Source organism: Maylandia zebra, linkage group LG7 (assembly GCF_041146795.1).
Source record: "Maylandia zebra isolate NMK-2024a linkage group LG7, Mzebra_GT3a, whole genome shotgun sequence".
In the NCBI taxonomy this organism is placed as follows: Eukaryota; Metazoa; Chordata; class Actinopteri; order Cichliformes; family Cichlidae; genus Maylandia; species Maylandia zebra.
In genome coordinates this window covers 65,463,247-65,483,151 of record NC_135173.1, presented here as the reverse complement: position 1 = coordinate 65,483,151, position 19,905 = coordinate 65,463,247, and the positions used below count along the sequence as shown (strand labels likewise).

At 39.7% G+C, this 19,905-nt stretch overlaps 1 long non-coding RNA gene across 2 annotated transcripts; it reads right to left on the bottom strand.

The window, feature by feature from the left end:
* Positions 1 to 15,373: 15,373 nt before the first annotated feature.
* LOC111500750 (uncharacterized) lies at positions 15,374 to 18,448 on the bottom strand. Of its 2 annotated transcripts, none has more exons than XR_013099584.1 (4): positions 18,331 to 18,448; positions 18,002 to 18,078; positions 15,782 to 17,658; positions 15,374 to 15,675 (listed from the first exon to the last, which is right to left on the bottom strand). It is a non-coding gene; the product is annotated as an uncharacterized LOC111500750 (long non-coding RNA). The 2 variants fall into 2 exon arrangements; XR_013099585.1 differs by having other exon boundaries at positions 15,782 to 16,002; positions 18,331 to 18,443.
* Positions 18,449 to 19,905: the final 1,457 nt, after the last annotated feature.

Genomic DNA, 19,905 nt, shown 5'->3' with positions numbered 1-19,905 from the left:
TTTGTTGCCCGGGCGGTGTGTTTTGGATCATTGTCATGTTGGAAGACCCAGCCTCGTTTCATCTTCAAAGTTCTCACTGATGGAAGGAGGTTTTGGCTCAAAATCTCACGATACATGGCCCCATTCATTCTGCCCTTAACACGGATCAGTCGTCCTGTCCCCTTGGCAGAAAAACAGCCCCATAGCATGATGTTTCCACCCCCATGCTTCACAGTAGGTATGGTGTTCTTGGGATGCAACTCGGTATTCTTCTTCCTCCAAACACGACGAGTTGAGTTTATACCAAAAAGTTCTACTTTGGTTTCATCTGACCACATGACATTCTCCCAATCCTCTGCTGTATCATCCATGTGCTCTCTGGCAAACTTCAGACGGGCCTGGACATGCACTGGCTTCAGCAGCGGAACACGTCTGGCACTGCGGGATTTGATTCCCTGCCGTTGTAGTGTGTTACTGATGGTGACCTTTGTTACTTTGGTCCCAGCTCTCTGCAGGTCATTCACCAGGTCCCCCCGTGTGGTTCTGGGATCTTTGCTCACCGTTCTCATGATCATTTTGACCCCACGGGATGAGATCTTGCGTGGAGCCCCAGATCGAGGGAGATTATCAGTGGTCTTGTATGTCTTCCATTTTCTGATGATTGCTCCCACAGTTGATTTTTTCACACCAAGCTGCTTGCATATTGTAGATTCACTCTTCCCAGTCTGGTGCAGGTCTACAATACTTTTCCTGGTGTCCTTCGAAAGCTCTTTGGTCTTGGCCATGGCGGAGTTTGGAGTCTGACTGTTTGAGGCTGTGGACAGGTGTCTTTTATACAGATGATGAGTTCAAACAGGTGCCATTCATACAGGTAACGAGTGGGGGACAGAAAAGCTTCTTACAGAAGACGTTACAGGTCTGTGAGAGCCAGAGATTTTCCTTGTTTGAGGTGACCAAATACTTATTTTCCACCCTGATTTACGGATAAATTCTTTACAAATCCTACCATGTGAATTCATGGATTTTTTTTTCACATTCTGTCTCTCACAGTTGAAGTGTACCTCTGGTGCAAATTACTGACCTCTGTCATCATTTTAAGTGGGGGAACTTGCACAATCGGTGGCTGACTAAATACTTTTTTGCCCCACTGTATTACTGTCATAAACTCAAACATCAAAGGATTAGACATAAATAATCACAAATTAATAATAGGTCAGCTTGCCGATGATACAACAGTCTTTCTAAAAAATAAAGAACAAATTCCACTGGCCTTAGATACGATAAAGATCTTTTCTGATGCTTCTGGACTACGCCTGAACCTGGACAAATGTGAACTCATGAGTATCCACAATTGTTCTCACTCTCTTTGTATGATATACCTGTCAAAAATGAAATCAAATATATCTTGGAATCTGGATAACTAAATGCATGGCTGATAGTGAAGAAAAGAATATTCAGAATACAATTGACAAATGCAAAAAAACTCTAAACCATTGGCTACAGAGAGATTTAACGTTGTTCGGCAGGATAATGTTGACCAAGGTTGAATCTTTGTCCAGATTAATCTATCCAGCTTATTCCCTAGCCATCCCACCAAGAATTATAAAAGACATCAATAAGGTGAATTTTAATTTCATATGGAAAAATAAACATCATTATGTTAGTAACAGGGACTTGATAAAAGATTATGAAGAGGGGGGTTTAAAAGCAATCGATTTTGAAATAATGAATGGCATTTTAAAGATTAATTGGCTACGATCTTTCTTGAAAAATGATAATGAGATCTGGTTCTTGATACCATCTCTTATTTTCAACAAAGTTGGGGGGATCCAATTCCTTTTAGTATGTGATTTTGAAATTTCTAAACTACCGTACCCATAAAACTTTCCAAATTTCATCAACAAGTTTTGTTAAATTGGAAATTAATGTTTAAACATAACTTCAGTCCCCACAATGTTCCACTGTGGAATAATAGGGTGATATTGAATCGGGGGAAATCTATGTTTGTGGAAGAATGGATGACTAAACAAATTTGGTCTGTGACACATATAATGGATGAAAATGGAGATATACTTGAATTAAACAGGCTTAATGAGAAATATGACATGAGTTGCTCGTTCGAGCTCTATAAAAAGGTTTCACAGAATATCCCAACAGTCCTTGTAAATACGATAAAGAACAATTTTTCAAATATACAGACTCCAAATTTGCATAAAGTTAAACTAGATGGTCTTGACTTGGTTAATGGAAAATGCAATAATCAGTTTTTGAGGAGGTATTTGGTTAACACCTTATATCCAGGTAGGACAAAACATTCACTCGTCTTTAAAGATTATAACAAATCTGAGATCTCGTTGATCAGAACCAAATATTTAACATTTCCAATTCCCCCCAAATTTAAAGAAGTCCATTTTAGAACTACAAAAAATATTTACCCCTCCAATGAATTTATGAGAGACAGATTTAAATTTGTGTTAGACAACTGTTATATTTGTAAAACAACTTCGGAAACAACAGAGCACATGTTCTATGGATGTGTGACAATCCAGAATTTATGGAAATCTCTCCATGTCCTAATATTGTCCCAGTATGGATATATTGATTTTTGGTCTTTTCAAAATATTCAAATTGGAGTAATCCTTAAGGACAAAAATAGTGAGTTTTTAGTTAACAATCTCATTATTATAACAAAGTATTACATACATAAATGCCGATATGCTAAATCCCCCCCTTCATGGCCTGCTCTTAAAAACGGCCTCTCCCTGTTCCGTAAATCTCTTAAGCTAATAAATAAGCCCCAAGCAATCAAATTGCATAGATTTTTAGAAGAGTTTGATTTTTCTTAGCCCCTTATTTAAGTTATGTGTCTTGTTTATGGAACCTCACTTTTAGAGATTTTATGATCCCCCTTGTCTTCTTTATTTCTGTTCCTTGTTTTTCATTCTTTTTTTATTCTTATTTATTTTTGTATTGGTTATTCATCTTTTTATATTATTATTATGTAGATGTGTGAATATGGATGTGTATGTATGCATGTGTATATGCATATATATGTATATATGTGTGTGTATGTATGTTTACTTTCAGTTATTGTCGATTTCATTGTGGTGTATAGGAGATGTGATTCTGTTCTGATTGATTTAATATGTCGCTTGTCTCTTTGAGATTGTCATTGTTATTGTTCTAAATAAAGTTCATAAAATAAAAAAAATTATTGAACGCGAAAAAAAAAAAAAAAAAAAGATTCTAAGTGTGACCGACTGCCTCTGCCGTGGGCAAAAGATGACTTAGACTTAGTTCCTCCTACGCCGGGCGGCGCATCGGGCAGCTAGTGATCTCCGTCGATGTCGGTCAGCAGCGACTGCTTCAGCTTCGTCCCGGGCAATGTCGACAGTTCTCAGATCGTCCATGAATGTTCGACGCCATGTGGTCTTTGGTCGGTGTTGTGGCCATTTTTGTTGAATGTTTATAGAATGCAATTTGTATTCATTTTTTGTTTTTTTCCTTGAAGGTGTAAGAATATACTGACCTTAATTTGTAATTAATTTTATTGGATAAGCATTCGAAAAGTGATTGGTTTATTAGTTTATGGACCCTCCCATTAATTAAGAGATTAAGAGCACCCGGGAGGGGTGTGGTAAAGAGGTTTTTTGTTTTGTTTGCCAAATGTCAGATGGGAAGACGGGAGGGTTAAAAAATGATTTTTTGAACACTTTTGAAATTGTTAAAACAAATTAAGTTAACTTTCGTTTAAGTTTAAGTTTTAAGAAGTTATTTGGCTGATTTCTGTTTGTATTTTTTTCCCGAAATAAACGGCATATGATTTTTAAACAATGGAGTCAGAAGTGCGTAGCAAAACAAACCTCCCGTTGCCACCCACGGCATTCCTCGGATTTTTTTGTTTGGAAAGTAAAAGGCCGCGACATTTAAGTCAAAAAATCATTTTGACTCGCTTGGATGTCAACTTGGAAGATGGGAAAACTTGCAAGAATTGGACTTGGAAGATTGGATCTTCGCAGAATGGACTGAAAAAAAATGACGCAAAGTTCGTGAGTAAATGCGAAACTTTGTTTGGATCAACCGAGATGCTGAGCTGCAACATGAAACATTTGTATTAAACAATTATCTTTTGGACCTTGTGAAACGAATTTTCTGGTTAAAATGGAGGAACAAGAAAGAGAGCTTTTTAATTTAATTAAAAAACGCAGAGCGAAGCTTGGCGTTCTGACAAGAAAACGAAATGACATTAATGCTCTCATTGATGCTGGAGAATCAAAAGCCTCCATAGATGAACACATGAGAACATTTAATGATTATTTGGGAGAGTTTATGGACTTACAGACTTCAGTTCAAAAATTGCTGAACGATGATGAAAAAGAAACAGATCACAGCGATTGGTATGAACCTAAGCTGATCAGTTTTAAAGACTTTCTGCATGAAATCGACACTTGGATAAATGCAGACCCTGATCCACAAAAGGATGAAGTTGTAGCCTCTAATGTTGGATCAAAGGTAGCATCTCATGACAGTGACATTGCGCCGCATGATAGTGTCTCACAAGTAGCGCAAGAAGCGAGCGACATGATTTCTGAACGAGTTGCTAAACCTGGCAGCAAGGGCTCTAGTAAAGCGCCCAGTAATGTTACTGCAGCCTTAACTTTAAGGAGTAAAAGCTCGCGTGCGGCTTCAATTGCGCTGATGGAAGCGGAAGTGGAAAGAGCCGCTTTAAAAGCGGAGGTGGACGCACTGCAAGAAAAACATGCACTCGAACTGGAAGAAGTTCAATTAAAAGCAAGTAAAGAAGCATTGGCTCTAAGAACTAAGTTGATTAAGGCTGATGCAAAAAGGCAAATTCTCACCTCTGCTCAGGATCGGCAGAGCCTTGCATCCAGGGCTGAGGTTGAATCAGAAGGCGGGATTACAGCGCCTTCTGGAACATCTACTGAGTTCATACCTGCTGCTACAGCTCGAAAGGCCACAAGACCAAAGAAAACCCCTTTAGTTCATTCTCCTTTGCCAATGCCCCTAGAGACACATGCGCCTGCTGGGGTCAAACCAGAAGGGGAGAGCCCAAGGCCAATCTCTTCACAGGTTGATGTTCACAGCAGTGCCCTAATAGAGATTATGACAAAGCAAAATGAAATTACTCAGATGCTTGTAAACCAACAGAGGTTGTCACTGCTTCCAGCTATGGACATTCCTGTTTTTGGTGGTGATCCTTTACGTTTTAGATCCTTTCTTAAGGCTTTTGAACAAGGAATAGAGACTAAAACTGATAATATGCAGGATAGGCTTTATTATTTAGAACAGTTTATTACAGGACAGCCCAGAATTTTAGTGAGAAGTTGTATGCACATGAGTCCACAGACAGCTTACGTTGAGGCAAAAAGGCAGCTTGAGTGGAACTTTGGTAACAGAGCAAAGATAACGTCTGCATTTATAGACAAGGCTCTTAACTGGTCAGTTTTAAAGTCTGATGATGCTTCAGCATTACGTGCTTACACATTCTTTCTAAGAAGCTGCTTCAACACAATGGATGAAGCTGGGTTTCTTGATGAGCTGGAAAATTCAACCAATATGAGGATTCTTGTTTCAAAGTTGCCTTTTAGACTTCGTGATAAATGGCGACTAATAATCGTTGATATAACAGAAACGTGCGATCGCAGAGCAGGGTTTAAAGATCTTCTTGATTTTCTTGAAAAGCAAACAAGAGCTGCATTAGATCCTGTTTTTGGAGAGAGTCAAAACACAAAAGAAAAGATAGCTTCAAAACCATCAAAAACACCGCTTAAAACTAAAAGCAGTAGCTTTGCTACTTCTGTAGCTGTAGTTTCAGAACAGATCAATGACAAACTCAAACCGGAACGGATTCAGATAAGCCATGAAGATAAAGGGTTAGACCAAACTCGGTGCTTGTTTTGTGACCAAGCTCATTTTTTGGACGTATGTGACTTATTCAAACTAAAAGCCAACAAAGAAAAGGTGACATTCCTTAAGAGTAAAGGTTTATGCTTTGGTTGCTTACAGAGAGGCCACATGAGTAAAACTTGTCCACATCGTTTGACGTGCCACACCTGTAACAAAACTCACCCTACTGTTCTCCACATAGACTCAAATGAACGGCAGTGGCAAGCAGCTAAAGCTGAATGCAAGGAATCATCAGTCTCAAATGCTCTTGTTTCTTTGAACTTTGGTAGCCATACTGGGGCCGGGGCTAATGAATGTGCCTTGTCAGTTGTTCCAGTAAAAGTGAAGTTGGAAAATGGGACGAAGGTTGTGGAGACGTACGCCTTTCTTGATCCCGGCAGCTCTGCAACCTTTTGCACTGAGGCGTTGATAATGCAGTTAAATGCATCTGGAAAGAAAGTGGAAATCATGTTAAAGACTATGGGTCAGGAAAGGCCAGTAAGTAGCTATAAACTTTTTGGTATGGAAGTAGCTGCTTTGAAACAGAATGAGTATTTGAGGTTGCCTGATGTGTACACTCAAAAGTTTATTCCTGTCACTAAAGAAAATATCCCTAAAGAAGAAAACTTAAGAAAATGGCCTTACTTAAAGGAGGTTAAGTTGACACCGATAAATGCTGGCATTGGGCTGCTTATTGGTGTAAATTCTCCCAAAGCGCTGGAACCTTGGAGAATCATTAACAGTGAGGGTAATGGACCCTATGCTGTGCTAACTCGTCTCGGTTGGGTTGTCAATGGGCCACTCAATCAGGGTAGTGAAAAGGATGAGCATGATGCTAGTTTTGTCCAGGTAAACCGCATTTCTATAAGTAGTTTAGAGGAAATGCTGGTTAAGCAGTATAATCAAGATTTTGTGGAGAACCAGTGTAATGAGCGTGCAGAAATGTCTGTAGAAGATAAACAGTTCATGAACATAATGTTAGAGTCAGCTGTACTTAAGGATGGCCATTATTACTTGAAATTACCCTTTCGTAAACCTGAAGTAAGAATGCCAAACAACAAACGGGTGGCTCAGCAGAGGGCGCAATATCTGCTAAAACGGTTTCAGAAGGATCAGTTATTCTTTGAAGAATACAAAGAATTCATGCACAATGTTAGTATGGAGGGACATTCAGAAATCATACCACAAGAACAGTTGAAGAATGAGTAAGGAAAGGTGTGGTATATACCTCATCATAGGGTCTACCACCCCCGCAAGAAAACACTGCGTGTTGTGTATGATTGTGCTTCAACATTTTCTGGAACATCACTGAACAAAGAGCTATTACAAGGCCCAGATCTGACTAGCACTTTATTAGGTGTGCTGATTCGCTTTCGGCAGGGTCCAATAGCACTTATGACAGACATTAAAGGGATGTTTCATCAGGTCAGAGTAGCTGAGGAACACGTAAACTTTTTGCGTTTTCTCTGGTGGCCCGATGGTGACATCACAAAACAGCTGGTGGAACATAGAATGCTAGTCCACATTTTTGGTGCAGTATCCTCCCCCAGCTGTGCCACCTATGCACTACTAAAGACTGCTAATGACAACCAACATCTGTACCCAGAGGAGGTTATACATACAATCAGGCATAGTTTTTATGTAGATGACTGTCTTAAATCTGCTCAGTCTGTTGAGCAGGCCATCTCACTTTATCAGCAGCTTACTGAGGTGTGTGCCAAGGGGGGATTTAAGCTCAATAAGTGGGTATGTAGTGATCGCTCTGTCCTCTGTCAGATCCCGGAAGAAAATAGAGCCACAGGTGTAAAGATGCTGGACCTTAGTCGGGATCAGCTACCCACAGAAAGAGCTCTCGGTGTGCAATGGGATATTGAACGTGATGTTTTCACATTCAGTATTGTGAACAAGAACAAACCACTTACAAGACGTGGTATTCTGTCCAATGTCAGCTCCATTTATGACCCTTTGGGTTTCTTAGCTCCAGTCATTCTGCCTGCAAAACAAATTCTGCAACATCTATGTAAACTGAGGTTTGGCTGGGATGAGACAATACCAGCAGAAATGTCACAAACTTGGCAAAAATGGGTTGAGGATTTAGTTCTTCTTAACAAGTTTAGTATTAGTAGATGTGTCACACCCAAAGGATTTGGGGAGATAGAAAGTGCACAGCTGCATCACTTTTGTGATGCCAGTGAAACTGGGTATGGTGCTGTATCATATCTTAGGCTATCTAATGGCAAGCAGGAAGTGTGTGTTTCCTTTATTATTGGTAAAGCAAGGGTGGCGCCGTTAAAACAAGTCACCATCCCACGTCTTGAGCTGGCTGCTGCAGTTTTAGCTGTGCGCTTAGACAAAATGCTATCAGTTGAACTTAATCTTAATCTGAGTGAGTCAGTCTTTTGGTCTGACAGCACAACTGTGCTACAGTACATTGCAAACACAACCACACGGTTCAAAACGTATGTAGCTAATAGAGTTTCCACCATTCATGCTTTGACAAAAGTTGAGCAGTGGAGGTACATCAGTTCAAAGCTGAATCCAGCTGATGCAGCCACAAGAGGAATGACAGTTGGCTGTTTCCTGAAATCAGCCACCTGGATCAGTGGTCCAGAATTTCTCAGTAAACCTGTTGGTCACTGGCCCGTAGGCATGAATTGTGTATCTGTCCATTTGGAAGCTGACCCAGAAATAAAAGGGGAGGGCCTGATGTGTGCGGCTGTGCTGAAAGAAGATGTGTGTCCCACTACTAAGCTGCTGTTGTACTTCTCCAGCTGGACAAAATTAAAAAGGTGTGTGACATGGATCCTGAAAGTAAAAGAAAAACTTAAACTGCAAACAAGGAAAAGACAGAAGTTGCTGGGCACGCACTGTGGAAGTCAAATATGTGTTAAGCAAGAGGATAAATGGAACACTCTGCTCAAAACTGAGGATTTGTCCAAGGCTGAGGAAGCTATAGTGAGCTTTGTGCAGAGAAAACATTTTGCTGATGAAATGACTGCCCTAAACTCTGGCACTGTAAGGAAGTCAAGTCATCTGTATAAGCTTGATCCTGTAGTTGCTAATGGTGTCTTGAGAGTGGGTGGAAGACTGAGCAAAGCGGATTTACCTGAGGAAACAAAACATCCTGCAATTTTGCCAAAAGAAAGCAATGTTTCAAAGCTTATTCTTCAGCATATTCACGAAAAGATTGGTCACAGAGGAAGAAATCACATGCTTTCAACACTTCGCCGTCAGTACTGGATTCCTCATGCTAATTCAGCAGCTAGAAAAATAATCAAAGACTGTATAGTGTGTCAAAGACAACGGCAAAAGCCAGGTGAGCAGAAAATGTCGGATCTTCCTATTGACAGAATCTCAGCTGATCTTCCACCATTTACTTATGTTGGTGTTGATTATTTTGGACCAATAGAAGTAAAGAGAGGCAGGAGTCTTGTTAAGAGATATGGAGTTCTCTTCACATGCCTAACCTGTCGTGCAGTCCACCTTGAGGTGGCACATTCTCTTGATACAGGCTCCTGCATTAATGCGATCAGGAGATTCATCTGCCGCAGAGGACAGGTCAAAGAAATCCGGTCAGACAATGGAACCAACTTTGTCAGCTCAAATCGTGAGTTAAAACAAGCTATGTTAGAGCTAAACCAAAGTAAAATCCAAAAAGGTTTAGCACAGGATGGCATAAAGTGGACCTTTAACCCGCCCTATGGGGCCCATCATGGTGGAGTATGGGAGCGCTTGGTGCAAGAAATAAAGAGAATATTATACTCTATCACAAACCAGCAAGTACTAGATGATGAAACCTTGCATACAGTTTTTTGTGAAGTGGAGGCTATACTGAATGACCGCCCAATCACACCTTCTTCTGACGATCCTAATGATGTAGAAGCTCTTACTCCAAATCACTTGCTCCAGTTAAAAGGCAAACCTGTGCTGCCACCAGGTTTATTTAAAAAAGAGGATCTGTATCTGCGAAGACGATGGAAACAAGCCCAGTATATTGCGGATCTATTCTGGAAAAGGTGGGTGAAAGAATACCTTCCTATGTTGCAGGAACGACAGAAATGGAACAAGATTCATAGGAACTTTTGCATTGGTGATGTTGTGCTTGTTGTTGATGGAGCTGCACCAAGAAATTCTTGGCCCATTGGCCGCATCACTGAAACCATGGCCGATGCACACGGAGTAGCTCACCGTGTTAGAGTTAAGACACGAACAAATGAGCTGGAGAGGCCAATCAACAAAATATGTCTCCTGGTGGAGGCCATCTAGAGGAAACAATGAATGTTTGCCTCCAACTGAGCCAAGTTCTGGAACCTCTGGCTCTACATTTACACTGACACTCACTTTGCCCTACACTCCATTATACAACATACACCTTTTTTGAATACACACAAAGCAAACAACATGAACATCGGCCTTGCTTTCGCTTGCCAGTGCGTGGACGGCACTGGCAAGAACTCTGCCATTGCTGGTGTTGTGCCAAAAAGTGATTCCCTGCCAGAAACTGATTGCCGTCCGCGGGAGCGCGCAGCTGCTTAAAGCTGCAGCGCCCGGATTACTTGCGTTGCCAGCTACTTCCGTGCAACTGATATAACGTGGGGGGAAAAAACCCAAACACATTTATGCCTTTGTTATTAGGCAAAGGTATGCATTTATGGAGCTTTAACGTTTCTTGTAACCGAATTATGAAGCTTATCAGTAGGTTGCTTTCAGTGTGTAGCGCAGTCACGAATGACTACATGCATCACGATGGAATAATTAATGCCTACAGGTTTAGTATGTCTACTCTCGTTGTTCATATTTGTTATAAGACTGTCGAATAGTAGTTAAAACAATAAAGACCTATTGTGCCAGTATCACCATGATTCTTTCTTGTTTGTTCAGAATAACGCCTGAGAACATGGCATTTTAGCGCTACCAAAAAGTGATTGTGGCCTATAACTTGTCACTGAAACAATATTTCGGCTTCAAACTTGTTGGATATATTCCAGAAGGGTTACATGTGATATATTATATCCCAAAAACTGTCCAAGAACTGCTGAATAACTTGTACAGGAACAATAAAACTGATAATATGCCATTTTCAAGCTGCCAAAAAGTGATTGTGGACTATAACTTGTCACTGAAACAATATTTCTGCTTCAAACTTGTTGGGTATCATCCAAAAGGATGATATGTGGCACATCATATCCCAAACAGCCTCTAAGAAATGCTGAATAACTTTTAAAGGATCATTAATACCCATAATATGCCATTTTCAGCCTGCCAAAAAGTGATTGCCACCTATATCTTGTCACTGAAACAATGTTTCTGCTTCAAAATTTTTGGATATCATCCAGAAGGGTTACATGTGACATATTATATCCCAAACACTCTCCAACAACTGCTGAATAACTTTTAAAGGAACATTAACATTGATAATATGCCATTTCCAAGCTGCCAAAAAGTGATTGTGGACTATAACTTGTCACTGAAACAATATTTCTGCTTCAAACTTTTAACAAAATACTCGTGTTACCTTGTTTTGTCTAATTCATACTGGCTGCAAGATTTACCCACGGTGGTACCACAGGAGCTGTGCCAAGAAGCCCCGCAAGACCAAAAAAAACCCCATTTGTTTGTGAAGCATGCTGGTCAGAGGGTCGCTGTCAATGTTTCAATGTTTTTGAAATGTTTCTTGTTTTGTATCGTCGTCTCCTATAATATTTATTGGTTGTTTATTAATTCATTAATTTATGTTCGTGTTGCTGTGTGTGTTTCTGTGTTGTTCACAACATTAGAGTTCAGCTTTGATTGCAATTTGTTTGTAGGATGATTCAATTATTTTGTGTTTCCTAACATGTTAGCATAGTTACTGTATGCAAAGAATTAATATATATGTTGTTCCATGGTTTACTGGTGTTGAGCTTCCGCTATACCCCCTGTTTCTGGTCTATTTGTTAGTTTATTTTAACTGGTGGTTTCTTCTTTAATTAGATGTAATTATTTGTTTTTGGTTTTCGTTTCAATTAATAAGTGCTGTATTGGAATGACATTTTTATTACCGTTTATTTTGTCTTTCCTATTACTTGGTGTTCCTAATGTGTTTAAGCAGATCTCCTCCCACCTGTTTCCATTTGGCCATTATCCTTTTTTTGTATTATTTTTGAATTACAACATTTTTGAAATTTGACATTTTATGCACAGGTTGAAAATGACATATTATCGGTATTAATGTTCTTTTAAAAGTTATTCAGCAGCTCTTGGAGAGTTTTTGGGATATAATATATCACATGTAACCCTTCTGGATGATATCCAACAAGTTTGAAGCAGTGACAAGTTATAGGCCACAATCACTTTTTGGTAGCGCTAAAATGCCATGTTCTCAGTCGTTATTCTGAATAAACAAGAAAGAGTCATGGTGATACTGGCACAATAGGTCTTTATTGTTTTAACTACTATTCGACAGTCTTATAACAAATATGAACAACGAGAGTAGACATACTAAACCTGTAGGCATTAATTATTCCATCGTGATGCGTGTAGTCATTCGTGACTGCGCTACACACTGAAAGCAACCTTCTGATAAGCGTCATAATTCGGTTACAAGAAACGTTAAAGCTCCATAAATGCATATCTTTGCCTAATAACAAAGGCATAAATGTGTTTGGGTGTTTTTTTTTCCCCCCCACGTTATATCAGTTGCACGGAAGTAGCTGGCAACGCAAGTAATCCGGGCGCTGCAGCTTTAAGCAGCTGCGCGCGCTCCCGCGGATGGCAATCAGTTTCTGGCAGACAAAGAGGGTTGGGCGTGGGGCTAGCAACCCCACCCTTTAAAAACTCCAACTGCTACGGAAACAGCAAGTGAATCTCATTATCGACTGAATCAGGGCGAAGATGATCGGCAACCCTTAATGACGGCAGTGGAGAAAAGCCCTCGGGTCGTCCACTGCCCGATGCGTCGACCAATTTTCGACCCAAAAGAAACTACTCGTTATGGAATATGGAATGTACGGACTCTGTACCAAACAGGTAAATTGGCCCAGCTTCTATATGAATTTGGGCAAAAGATGACAGTCAATAAAAATCTAAATGATAATTTCTTAATACAATGATCCAAAAATGAAGGATTAAACAGTCCAGTGTCCCACTTGAGTACAAAATAAAACACACAGTCCAAGGCCAGAGCCAGCTATCCCACAACCCAGTTGCACTTCACATGTTGACCACTTTAACAGGAATCAGCAGTTGTCTTCCAGCACCCACCACCCTGTAAGTAGAAGGCCAGTAATCACTCCGGCCTCAGCAACTCAACTCTGCCTTTAGGCTGCAGCATGTAGTAGGATAACAGAGTAACAAACTATCCATCATAAACATATCAGGTCATCCTAGATTTGGTCATATTACATACCTGCACAGAGAGACAAAATATCACAGCAGTGTTTGTAGTGTGGGCTATAAGTAGATTAGAATATCAGTGTAATCAAATACACTTTACTTCAGTTGGTCCAACCTCATCACAGCAAATGTGACACACAAAACCACTGCCAAACCAGTACAACTTCACACAATAAACATGGAGATGAATTAACACAGGCAACACTAGTCCACCATGTTACACTTACCATGCACTGGCCATTTCCTCCTGTGCACTATAAAGCAGCTGTTAGTATGCTTTAGCTCTCCATTTAGAGTGTTGGATGATGATGTTGAACAGCTTTAAGCTCAACCCCCAAAAGGTTGATTCTGTTCATCTGGTCGTAATGTTTTCAGTGGGAGAAACGTTTCGTCACTCATCCAAGTGATTTCTTCAGGTTTCCCTAACCTTATAAACAGTACATTGCATAATGACCGAAGGCACCTAAAGATAGTTCCAGCCGATCCAGGAGAAAAGGGCAACCGCTGCCTAAGCGAAAACTCGTAGTCATCCTGTATCTGAACAGGATGACTACCTGAACATCTCAACTGTTCAGGTGTTTCGGAACAGTTGAGATGCATTTGAGTCTCTGTAGCTTTTAAACCCCAAAACACGCTGCGGCAAAAACCGGTCCTCCTCAAGGATCGGGTCCCCCGACACAGTAATATAGTGGAGGATTGCCAGGATTTGTACATCGGGGAAACCAAACAACCTCTGGTGAAGCAGATGGCACCCAGTCAGGCCAGGACTCTGCAGTCTATTTACATCTGCAGGCCAGTGGACACTCTTTCAAAGATGAGGATGTACACATCCTGGACAGGGAGGAACGCTGGTTTGAGCGCAGAGTCAAGGAGGCCATTTACGTGAAAAGGGAAAGACAATCTCTGAATCGAGGAGGGGGCCTAAGGGTACATCTTTCGCCATCTTACAATGCTGTGATTGCAGCCGTTCCCCAACTCTCTGTGAATGGTAGTGGTTGTTGACCAATAGTCATGAGAATTTGCATTTTAATGATCATCATAATTATGATGAAGGAACTGACCTCCCAGCCCATTGTTCCTTCAGTGGGCTGGTTTCAGTCATTATGCAAATGTACTGTTTATAAGATTGAAACCTGTAGTCAGCTGAGACTGAAGAAGTCACCTGGATGAGTGACGAAATATTTCTCCCACTGAAAATGCTGCGTCCAGATGAACAGAATCAACTTTGGGGGTTCTGTTTACGTTTGTTAGCCACTTGGATATGATAGTAAACAGTAGACAGACAGTAGACACTGATGTGGCTGATTGAATCTTTTGGACTGTGTTCAGCATAATTAGCCATTAATTGGAAGAGGTGTATTGTTGATTTGTCAGCTATTCTCAATGTATGATGAATTATAATGGGTGTTTGTTATCTATTTGTATACTCACTATGGAGAGAGAGTGTGTATTATTGTCATGGTGTGGTGTGTGAGAGTAAGGAAGCAAGATGCAGACAAAAGACTGTGATGCGAGTGAGCGTTTATTTACAAAATGTGAGACTATTAACAAAGTGAGGGCCACAACGGAAACTAAGAAAACAAACTGCAGTGGGTGAGCTAGCATCAGAGGGAGGGTTCGCCCAGCGCATCAAAAAGGCCAGGACCGCCCCTGACTGTATATTTATTTTTTGTTGCCCTAACTTAGTCATCGTAAGTAAGCCTTATTTAGTTTTTCAAGGCAACGAGTTTAAGTTCTGGGAACTAATTAGATTTGACAGCGCTGGTGCTCAGTTTGGCTTATACCTTTAGTAGTATTGTGAAAATTAACTATATACCAGGTTTTTATTATTGTGAGCTCAAATACAGAAATTTGCAGGAGTGCTGGATTTTTTTAAAAATTTTAACAAGCTAATTATAATAAATGATAAATTGTTTATTGTATCTGTTACAAACAGAATTGTTTTGTATTGACTAGAATTTGGATTTTTGTTTTATTATGGTTTTAATGGTTTTATTATGGTGATATGTTCACCTTTATGGACTAAATTTAGTTTGGTTTGTGGTTGTGGCTCACATCTTTGACACAGAGAACAAGAACACATGGATTTAAATGCAGACTCAGACGAGTGACACAAGTTTCAATGATTTTTATTATAAGTAAAAGATGGCACAGAGCCAGAGGATCCAGTCCAGCACACACACCAGGAAGGAACTGAGAAGGAGACAAGAATCCAAATTAAGGAAACTAGGAGAGTTTCCTTCTACAGAGAGGTGATGTAATCCTGATTTACTGCTTCTGGAGTGTAAAACATCGTGTAGGATGGAGGAGAAACCGATGTTTGAGCACACTGCTGGTTGTTGAGAGCAGGTGTGTTGACTGAACTCCACCAGCTGATGGAGCTGTGCTCACTGGACTGGAGAATCCTGCCACTCACTAACACACAAACCAACAGGAGGAGGCAGCAAGACAGAGAACAAAGATGAGATTTTTCTGTTCCAAGCTACAAGATATTGTTACAGTTTATAACTCATCAACCCACCTTTGGTGTGAGCAGCCTCAGCCATTAATGATCAGCGCATCAGCTCTGCTACCTCGTAGGAGTCCTCGTTGAACACCTCCAGTCTCAGCTCCAGATTCAGCCACAGATCCACGTGAGCCCCTCGGCACGCTACAGTCACCAGGCTGTTTGCTCTCAGAGTTCAGCTCCCCTGGATTACTGACTACCTGACAGGCGGCAAACTGCAGTCTACGGCTGTTACTCTGGACGTATATAAATATCTATTAAATTATATATCTTATGATATATAATTAAAAAAAATTTTTTTAAGTATTTACTTTTTCATTCACTTTGAATGAATTAAGTTAATTTTAATTTATAATCCATTCCAACCTATTATATTATGTAATAAAATTCTTTTTTTTTCTTTTTTTTTTTTTTTAATATTCATGCTTAATATGCCTCCCAATCTAAATGATTCAGAGGAATATGGCAAAGCTTTAAAGGACTATTGTTCCCACAAGAGGACTTCAGATTTTGGTAAATAACTTCAACTACCGCAACATTAAAATCCTTGGTTATTTGTTTTATAACATTTGATTTGGCACAGTCATTCACAAGTGCTGACCAATCGTCTAAAAGACTGTGTCTACATTCATTTTGGATCTTTTGGGGAAATACGAAAGAATAAATTGTGTTTTCACCACACTGTAAATGTGTTTCACGTGAACAAAAGGAAATTTTTGCCAGTGTTTTCAGCACAGACACGTAAAATTCAATTTTCTTACGGCAGCTGTGTTTTTCTTCTTTTTTAATAAGTTTCCTGATATTTTGGAAGATTTTACTGTTGACCGTGAAAGACTTCAATTTGAAGGGATTGCTCTTGCATTTGTCAGTACTTTCATGAAAAACGCTCTTTGGATCCAACATGTTGGTATATGAGCAGGTAATATTTTGAAAAAAGTCTTGACCACTCAATCCCCAAAATTGTGTGAATCCTACAGTTGTTGAAATTCCATATTCTCTGTGCCAAGAATACGCTTCTTTACTGAGTACAGACATACAGTTCAGGCAAGGACTATTGAGCGTATAAACCAGAATGCTCTCCACAAAGGTTCCAAGCTGTTGCAAAATAATTTCAACCTCTTGACATAAAAGTGGCTCAGTATGTGTGTCATTTTCATAATCTACCTCAAATTCCGGTGAAACAAAGACGGTCTTACTGCGTTTCATGAAAAAAATGGCCAATGCATATTGTTTACGTTCATGCATCTGCAGATAATCTTTGAGGGAATCAAAAAATTTATTTGCATCGACACTTGGAATTTTGTCTGCCTCTCTCTGCATTTCTTTGATTTGATGATAACAGTCCTCTTTCTTTTTCTTTTTAAATCCTCGAATCAAATCACAGTTTTTCTTAAACAGTTCAATGTTTTGCTCGAATTCCAAACGGCAAGAACTGAGTTCATTGCGTTTCAAATTTGGTAAACCGTTTAAGTGTGGCATTTGAAGTTTTGTCAGTATCTCCGAATAATCATTACAGGTTTCAAATTTAGGTAAAAAAATGATCTGATGACCGGATATGTTGAGAATGTTTGAAGTAAGAGGATTCACGGAGTCTGGGTGTGCATGAGATCTTTTTGGTTTCTTGATAGTTATATACTGATCTGGGAATGAGTCTTTCCTTTTGGTCGAGTGATCGCCTTTGGTTTTGGAAACAAAAGAAGCCGTTTGTTTATTATAGCGATTTTTAAAGAAGATAATCTTTCTGATGTTAAATTGGCATTTACTGTGAAAGGACGATAATATCTTTGTTTTTTTGCTATTAAACATCCTGCTTTCTTTTGGTTTATTTAAGTCATATTCTTTGTGTTTCAAGCTCGATTTTATTTTCTGGAGCCAGTGTGCTCTTCTTTTCACTAAAGAAAGAGAGGAAAAAAGGCACAATTTGTGAATTTACAGCTGTTAAAGTCGTGTTATTTAAAAAACGTGGCTGGTCCAAATTACAAATAAGATATTCTGTTTGGCATCTCACAGTAAATAAAAACACAATCCATCAATTTGCAGGTAACTGAAAACACTACAAAGATGGAACATACAGTGTTGAAGCAGAGGTATTTTGCTGTGTTTAATTTACTGACTTTTAATTTGCTGCCAGTAAATGGCCCCGAAATACCCGCCTCTAGCGTTCAGCCCAACCGCCCCAAAAACAGAAAAATTGATTCATCACATTTTTCCAGTTTTATATAAGCATTAACTCACCTTTGGTACGAATAGCCGTGCAGCTGTAACGGGCCGACTTTCTTGTCTTTTTCAAATATTTCATTAACTTGTCTGACCTGAAACAGGACAAATAATTGGGAAAGAATGAGTTCATCTTAACCTGGGAAAACAGTGCATACAGTCAGATCTGTAATTATTTGGATAATGACTCTGTAAGTATAAAAATGGCAGTAATTCCTAAGCTGCAACATTTGTGTTATGTCCAAATACTTAAGGACCTAACTGTATGTGCTACACTTGGAATCCAAAAAGTATTTTTAGAGACTGTTACAGTTAATATCCAGACTGAGATGATGTAAAATACTTGCTTTTTATGGATGATAGACGGTTTTTTCTTTGCCATGGCAAACTCTCAGATGATTTGTGGTTTCGGTTGTAGTTGGTTTGCGTTGATTGGATTCTCCCAAAAAGTTGTTAAAATTTTTCAATCTAAACAGAAAAAAAATATTACCTGTATTACCACAGCATGTTAGATACCACACACTGAAAGCTCTCATATCACATGGATACTCTTGTATCCATGTAAAATTACATGCAGCAGGTATCTGACCTACTTTTATAGATGTTTCTTGTTTTTGTCCTCTCAACAGTTTCAGTTTCTTGTGCAAGGAAAGTGTTGTCCTATCAGGCTTTCTTTTAAAATTGCCCGAGGTGATTAATGTGTGTGCATATGCACGTATACATATTAGTGATGCGCGATACCACTGATTTCCTTTCCGATCCGATACCAAGTAATATTCAGGGTGCTGATCCGATACCGATACTTTATACAAAAACGTATTTTATTTATTGTATCTCAAATGATAGCGTCATAATGATTACAGAACATCAGATTACTTGTTCTTATCACTTAATAATGCAGAGTTCATCACATAGAAATAAAAACTGAAGTTGTGCGCTATTTGAACACCTTGCCTGCTTGCAGCACTAAAGGACTCCATGAGAGAGGTCTGTCTCGCCCTAGCACCACCTGTCCCTGTCCTCCTCTTCAGTTCACCTCAACATACGCTCGTCATATTCTGTGATGTGATTTACTCTGAGGTTAGTGATGTTGCCACAACCATACATGCCAACCCTCTCGATTTTTCCGGGAGAATCCCGGAGCCACCATTCTCCCGAATTTCCACCTGGACAACAAAATTGAAAAACCATATCGCAGAATTCCTATCATGGCCCAGCCAATTCCAGTTTCCAACAATGGCGGCAGCTACTTAGTTTTAATATTACTCTTATTTCTCTTTCTGGGTCGCAAAAAAAAAACCCCAAAAAAACCCCAAAACATTTTAACATATTGTCAGGTGAGAATGTAGCTGTGGAAACTTCAAATATCTGAGCCGACCGACACATCGTTTTCAAACCCCCGCGGGCTTTCGCTACTCGGGTTAAACATGATATATAAGTCACTTTGATAACTTAAAAATGTTATTGTTTGCCTTTTTCAGTGTTTTATTTGTTCGTGAGTAAATCGGTTTGGCTGAGAATAAAGTTATTAGATTAGATTAGATTAAATTTAACTTTATTAATCCGTCGGGTGGGTTCCTCCGGGGTTTTCACACAGCTGAATAAACATCAAACAGAAAACTAATTAAAGAAAGTCTGAGACGGTCGAGAGTTTACTCCAGCGCCCGGTTATATTTTAGATAGCAAGGAGCAGACGGCTGAGTTTCACTCCACCGAGGGATCCTGTGACGTACTACCCGGCTTTCTTTAGACCGCGAAGGCCGGGTCCTCAGGTGGAAGCAGCCTCTGAATTTGGACACCCCCGCTGTTTCCGGGCCGGTGTTGTGCCAAAAAGTGATTGTCTGCCAAAAACTGATTTCCGGTATTTGCCAAAAAGCGATTGCTCATATTTAAAGTGCTATAAGTAACTTGTTGGGCTATAA